The sequence below is a fragment of the Haliaeetus leucocephalus genome, unplaced genomic scaffold, assembly GCF_000737465.1.
Source record: "Haliaeetus leucocephalus isolate CR32 unplaced genomic scaffold, Haliaeetus_leucocephalus-4.0 Scaffold367, whole genome shotgun sequence".
In the NCBI taxonomy this organism is placed as follows: Eukaryota; Metazoa; Chordata; class Aves; order Accipitriformes; family Accipitridae; genus Haliaeetus; species Haliaeetus leucocephalus.
The window spans coordinates 18,086-24,411 of NW_010972803.1; the positions used below are offsets into that span (position 1 = coordinate 18,086).

At 45.3% G+C, this 6,326-nt stretch overlaps 1 long non-coding RNA gene across 2 annotated transcripts; it reads left to right on the top strand.

Moving 5' to 3' along the window:
* The first annotated feature begins 18 nt into the window (after positions 1-18).
* LOC104835251 lies at positions 19-1,727 on the top strand. 2 transcript variants are annotated; one of them, XR_774713.1, is made up of 3 exons: positions 19-268; positions 446-551; positions 1,644-1,727. It is a non-coding gene; the product is annotated as an uncharacterized LOC104835251 (long non-coding RNA). The 2 variants fall into 2 exon arrangements; XR_774714.1 differs by lacking the exon at positions 1,644-1,727 and adding an exon at positions 1,560-1,593.
* The last annotated feature ends 4,599 nt before the right edge of the window (positions 1,728-6,326 follow it).

The following is a 6,326-nucleotide window of genomic DNA, read 5'->3' on the forward strand; positions in this document are numbered from 1 at the left end:
CCAGGGGCCCCCCTGGGAGTGCGGTTGTCCGTTCTTCCCCGGGGAGGCCGTTGACTGCAGCAGCCTCAGGCTTGCGTGGGCTGTCTCTGCCTGGCCTCCCTCTCCTCGCGGTGCGGGAGCACAGAGGGACAGGCGGAGCGCTTACTGGCTGTGGACGGGAGCTGCTGAAGCTGAAGCTGGAGAGGCCACAGAATGGTAAAGCTGCTGAAGAATAAAATAAAGAGGATCCAGCCAGCAGCTGCAGACAGGAGATAGCCTGCCTCTCCAGGTGAGGATGGATCCTTCTTAGTGTAGTCCTCAGCAGATCCGATCACCAGTGTGCACGGCAGGGTCTGTATGCGTAACCAAAACCACAGTACAGTCATGTAGTGTGTGTGCATGTGAGGCTGTGTTTCTAGGAAGCCTCATATTGTAAGAGCTGTAAGGCACCAATCTATTCTCTTAGGTGGATGACAGTCAAGTGACTGCAGCTGCAGAGGAGGAAGGGAGAGGGAGAGAGAGACAGGCATGTCTGAACAGTCAAATTCTCTCAGCAGCTCCAAGAGCGGGAGGTACGGTGAGTCCTGGACCCCTGGGGCTGTGTCACCCCTCTTCTGCATCCCAGTCCCTCCCTGCCCCCACCTTCTCTTTCTCTCACTGCTTTAATTTTTTTGTTTTTTTCTTCCTGTACCTCTCCCTCTCTTGTTCCTAAGTCCCCCTCTTTCTCTGTTGTTCTGCCTCTCTGTTTTCTTTTTCTCTCTGCATTTCTGACCTGTCCCATCCCTCTTTTTTTATCCTCTGTTTCTGCCCTGCAGCCCGTCACTACTTTTTCTTTCTCCATCTATCCGTCTGTCTTCTTATCCCAATCTTGTAATTCCTCCCTGTCTGCCCTTTAGCCCTTCACAGTTCCCGCCGCTCTCAGCTGTCTGATGCTGTGTCTCTATTTTTAAATTCCTTTTTCTGCCCTGTATTCTGGATACACTTTTACTTTCTTAGATTCTTTTGTTCCAGGTCCCTGTCCCTATGTTTTAACTTCTTCCCTCACTGTCCCATAGCCCATATTATTCTCTCTCTGTCTGGTTCCCTGTCCCTATTCTTTATTTTCCCTCTCTCTTCCCTTTAGATCATCAGTGTTTTTGATATTTCTCAGTCTCTCTCATCTACCTCACTCTCCCCTTTTTTAATTCTTCCTTCTGCCCTGTGGCTCATCACTAATATTTGTTTTTCTCCATCTCTCTGTCTGGTACCCTCTCCCTTTTTATTAGTTCCTCCTCTCTGTCCTGTAGCCCATTGCTACCCCCCCCATCTCTCTCTGTCTCCCTTTCCCTACTTTTCAATCCCCCCTCTCTGCCCTGAAGCCGATCACTGTTGTAGTGAGTTTGTGTGGCAAGCTGGGGCAGGGGAGTGGGCAGGGGCTGCAGGGGTGGGTTCTGTGAGAAGACACCAGGACTTGCCCCCATGTTGGGCAAAGCCAGTTCCAGCTCCAAGATGGAGCTGCTACTGGTCAAAGCTGAGCCAACCAGCAACCCTGGTAGCACCTCTGTGATATTTAAGAAGGGCTAAAAAAAAATGCTGTGCAGAAGCTGTCAGTCCTGCAGACACCAAAGTCAGTGAAGAAGGAAAAGGAGGAGGTGATCCAGGTCCTAAAGCAGATTCCCCTGCAGTCTGCAGTGAAGACCATGGTGACATAGGCTGTCCCCCTGCAGCCCACGGAGGTCCATGGCAGAGCAGATATGCACCCTGCAGCCCGCCAGAGCAGGCGGATGCACCCAAAGGAGGCTGTGACGCTGTGGAGAGGAGCCCACACTGGAGCAGGTTTTCTGGCAGGACCTGTGGCCCCATGGGAGTGACACCACACTGGAACAGAAGAAGAACATGAAGAAGGAAGGAGCAGCAGAGACAACTTGAGATGAACTGACTGCAACCCCCTGCTCCCTCTCCCCCTGTGCTGCTCGGTAGGAGGAGGTAGAGAAGTCAGGAGTGAAGGTGAGCCCAGGAAAAAAAGAGAGGGGTGGGGGGAAGGTGTTTTTCAGATTTGTTCGTATTTCTCATTATCGTACTCTGATTTTGACTGACAATAAATTAATTTCCCCAAGTTGAGTCTGTTTTGCCTGTGACAGTAATTGGTGAGTGATCTCTTTGTCCTTATCTTGACCCACAAGCTTTTTTGTTGCATTTTCTACCCTGCTGTCTTGTTGAGGAGGAGGAAAGATAGAGTGGCTTGGTGGACACTCGTCAGCCAGGCAAGGTCAACCCACCACAGTTTCCTTCTATCAGGCTCCCTGTCCCTATTTTTAAAATCTTGCCTATGTTTCTTGTATGTCATCACTTTTGAAACTTCCTACCTCTCCATCCCTATTTAAATTCTTGCATGTTTCTTAAACCCAGTTGCTTTTAAAATTTTCTTGCTACTTTTCCCTCTCTTTGTCTCCCTGACCTTATTTTAATTTCTCGCCTGTGTTTCTTGTACCCTGTTGCTTTTCAAATTTCGTTCTTAACATCTCCCTCTATGCAGCTTCATGTACCTACTTTTTGATTCTTGTACTCTGTTGCTTTCAAAATTTTCTATGTTTCCTTCTATCCATCTCCCTGTCTCTAGTTCTTAACTCTTCCCTCTCTGTCCTGTACCCTGTCACTTCTTACATTTTCTTTCTACATCTCCCTCTTTCTACATCTCCCTGTGCCTATTTGTTAGTTCTTGCCTATGTTTCTTGTATGCTGTTGCTTTTTAAAATTTTTCTCTCTACCTGGCTCCCTGTTTCTTTTTTCTAGTTCTTGCTGTTTCTTCTCCTGTATCACTTGAGAATGTTTCCCTGTCCCTTGTCCTGTCTTTATCTTCCTGTCCTGCCCGTCTCTTCCCCTTCTCTCCCCTGCTTCCTATTATTTATTCCTCCATCTCCATCCCTGTTGTTCTGCTCAGTCTCTCTGCTCTTCTCTCTCTACACCGTTTTCCTGCTTCTTGTCCCTCTTGTTCCCAGCATCCCATTTTCTGGCTCCCTGTCTTGCACCTCTGTGTCCCTCTGTCCTTCCTCCTGCTTTTCTCTTCCCTTTTATTCCCCCCATCCTGCTGCCTTTGGGCACTGAGCCTTGTAGCCAACTCACTGCCAGGATTTCTTACGTGAATTAATAAATAAATTTTTCCTGCCTCCTCCGTGTCCCTGGATGTGGGTAAGTGCAGGGGCAGGGATGATGTGCTGTGGGGCTTTGGCAATTACCCCTGTTCCTGATGGGCTCCCGCTGGGGCTGGGACAGCCCCAGGTGTGGCCAGTGAGGCTGAGGATGGGGCTGGCCCTGCTGTGTGAAGGGGCTCCAGCTGTAAAGGGGGCTGCCTGGGCAGGGGAACTGGCTGAGGAGGGAGTGCACGGGGGTCTGGCTGGTAGGTGCCTGCAGCAAGGAATGGCCAGTCCTTGTGCCAAGGAAGGATCCCTCTGAGCTGTCCCTGGCCTTTGTTGGCTACATGCGTGAGCCACCATGTATCAAAGCAAGCCTTGTGGATGAGGAGCATTGAGGCATCCGCTGCGTGCTGCCGAGCGGGTGAGGGTCAGGCAGCCGGCACTGGGGAGGAGGAAGGGGCAGAGGCGGAGAGAGAAGCATCGGGGCGGTGAAGGTCTCCTGCCAGCACCGGGAGCTGTGATGAGTCGCACATCCTCTCCTCTACATCCTGACCCACCCTTCTTTAGACGTCTGCCTGCCTCCCTTCCTCCACCTCCCTCTCTGCCTGCCCACCTATGTGTATGGCTCCTCAAAACTTGTTATTCTTCTGCCAACTCTGCCCAGTACCCTGTTGCCTTTTAAATTTTTAATATGCCTCCCTCTAACCAGCTTCTTCTCCCTGTTTTTTATTTTTTCTGCACTGCCTTGTACCCCGTTACTTTTTAAATTTAATTTCTATGTCCCATCTGTCTCCCTGACCCTGTATTTTAATTTCTCCCTCTCTGTCCTGTACCCAGTTGCTTGGGACTAGCTGGGCATTGCTCAGTTGGTGGTGAGCAATGGTTTTCATTTGCATTGCTTGTTTTTCTTGGCTTTTCTTTTCCTCTCTCTGTTTTTTTTTTTTTCCTCGTACAACTTTTAAAAAAAAGTCTTTTTAATTATTAAACTTTTTATATCAACCCATGAGTTTCTCACATTTACCCTCCCGATTCTCCCCCTATCCCACTGTGGTGGAGTAAGTGAGCAGCTGTATGGTACTTAGTTGCCAGCCAGGGTTAAACCACGATGCTACATCTACTTTTATGAAGCTGCCTATTGCTATTTTTTAATTATTTCCTGTCTGTTGTGTACCCTGTTGCTTTGAAAATTTGCTTTCTATGTCTACTTTTATCCAGTTCACTGTCTTTATTTTTTATTTTTTTCCTCTCTGTCCTGTGCCCCTGTGTCACTTTTAAATTTCCTTTATATTTCTCAGTTTTAGTTCACTGTGGCTATTTTAAAATTTTTTTTGTCCTGTACCCAATCACTTAAATTTTCCCTCTATATCTACTTGTATCGAGCTGTGTATCACTGTTTTTTAATTCTTTCCTCACTATTGTGTACCCTGTTGCTTTTTACTTTTTCTTTCTATGTCTACTTTAACCTATTCACTGTCTTAAAGTTATTCCTGTCTGTCATGTAGCCCATCACCTTTTAAATTTTCTTCTTATGTCTGTCTGTTTAGTTAGCTGTCCCCATTTTTTAATTCTTTTGTCTCTGTCACGTACGCTGTTGTGCTGGTTTTGGCTGGGATTGAGTTAATTTTCTTCCCAGTAGCTAGTATGGGGCTACGTTTTGGATTTGTGTTGAAAACAGCATTGATAACCCAGGGATGTTTTTGTTATTGCTGAGCAGTGCTTGCACAGAGTCAAGGGCTGTTCTGCTTCTCACCCTGCCCCACCAGCGAGCAGGCTGGGGCTGAACAAGGAGCTGGGAGGGGACACAGCTGGGACAGCTGACCCCAACTGACCCGAGGGCTGTTCCAGACCATATGGTGTCATGCTCAGCATATCAAGCTGGGGGAAGGAGAAGGAAGGGGGGACATTCAGAGCGATGGCATTTGTCTTCCCACGTAACCGTTACACAGGATGGAGCCCTCCTTTCCTGGAGATGGCTGAACACCTGCCTGCTGATGGGAAGCGGGGAATGAATTCCTTGTCTTGCTTTGCTTGTGTGCATGGTTTCTGCTTTACCTATTAAACTGTCTTTATCTCAACCTGTGAGTTTTACTTTTTTTTTCCCGATTTTTCTCCCCCATCCTGCTGCAGGGGGGCAGCAAGCAGGCAGCTGGGTGGTGCTTAGTTGCCAGCTGGGGTTAAACCATGACACCTGTCACTTTTTTTTCAAATTTGCTTTCTATGCCTACTTTAACCTATTCACTGTCTTTGTTTTTTTTTAATTTTATCCTGTGTCCTGTACCATCTCACTTTTTAAAAATTTTCTTTCTGTGTTTATTTGTTTGCTGTCCCTATTTTTTAATTTTTTCCCGTATGTCCTGTAAGCGGTTGCTTTTTAAATTTTCTTTCTATGGCTAGTTTTATACAGTTCACTGTCTATATATTTTTAGTTTTTTCATCTCTGTCTTGCACCCCATTTTTAAAAAAATTTTCTTTCCATATCTCTATTTATCCCTATTTTAAAATTTTTTTTCCTGTCCTATATGCCATCATTTTTTAAATTTTCTTTCTACGTCTACTTTTATCAAGCAGTGTATCACAGCTTTTTGATTCTTTCCTGGCTGTCGTGTACCCTGCCAATTCTTACATTTTCTTTCTCTGTGTCTCTGTATTATTCACCCTATCCTTATTTTTTGTTTGTTTTTTTTTTCCTAACCTTTCTTTAACGCTGTCACTGTTAAAATTTTATTTCTGTGTCACCTTTTATCCAGTTCACTTTGTTTTTTAATTTTTCCTGTCTTGCACTCCATCACTTTTAAATTTCCTTTCTATTTCTCTATGTATTTTGCTGTCACTATTGTTTAATACTTTCTTGTCTGTCCTGTAGCCTGTTGCTTTTTAGATTTTGTTTCTACATCTTCATTTCTTTAGTTCGCTGTCCCTATTTTTCATTATTTTCCATTTTTCCTTATTTCATCACTTTTTAAAATTTTCTATCTCTGTTAACCAGTTCTGTCCCTATTTTTTAATTCTTCCCTGTCCTGTACCCCATCACTTTTTAAATTTTCCTTCTCTGTCTACTTTTATGATGCTGCATATTACTGGTTTTTAATTCTTTCCTGTCTGTCCTATACCACATCACTTTAAAAATTTACTTTCTATGTATCTCTCTCTTTTTCAGCCTATCAATATTTTTAATTTTTTTCCTTTGTCTTACACTCCATTGCTTTTAAAATTTCCTTTCTATGTCTCTGTTTT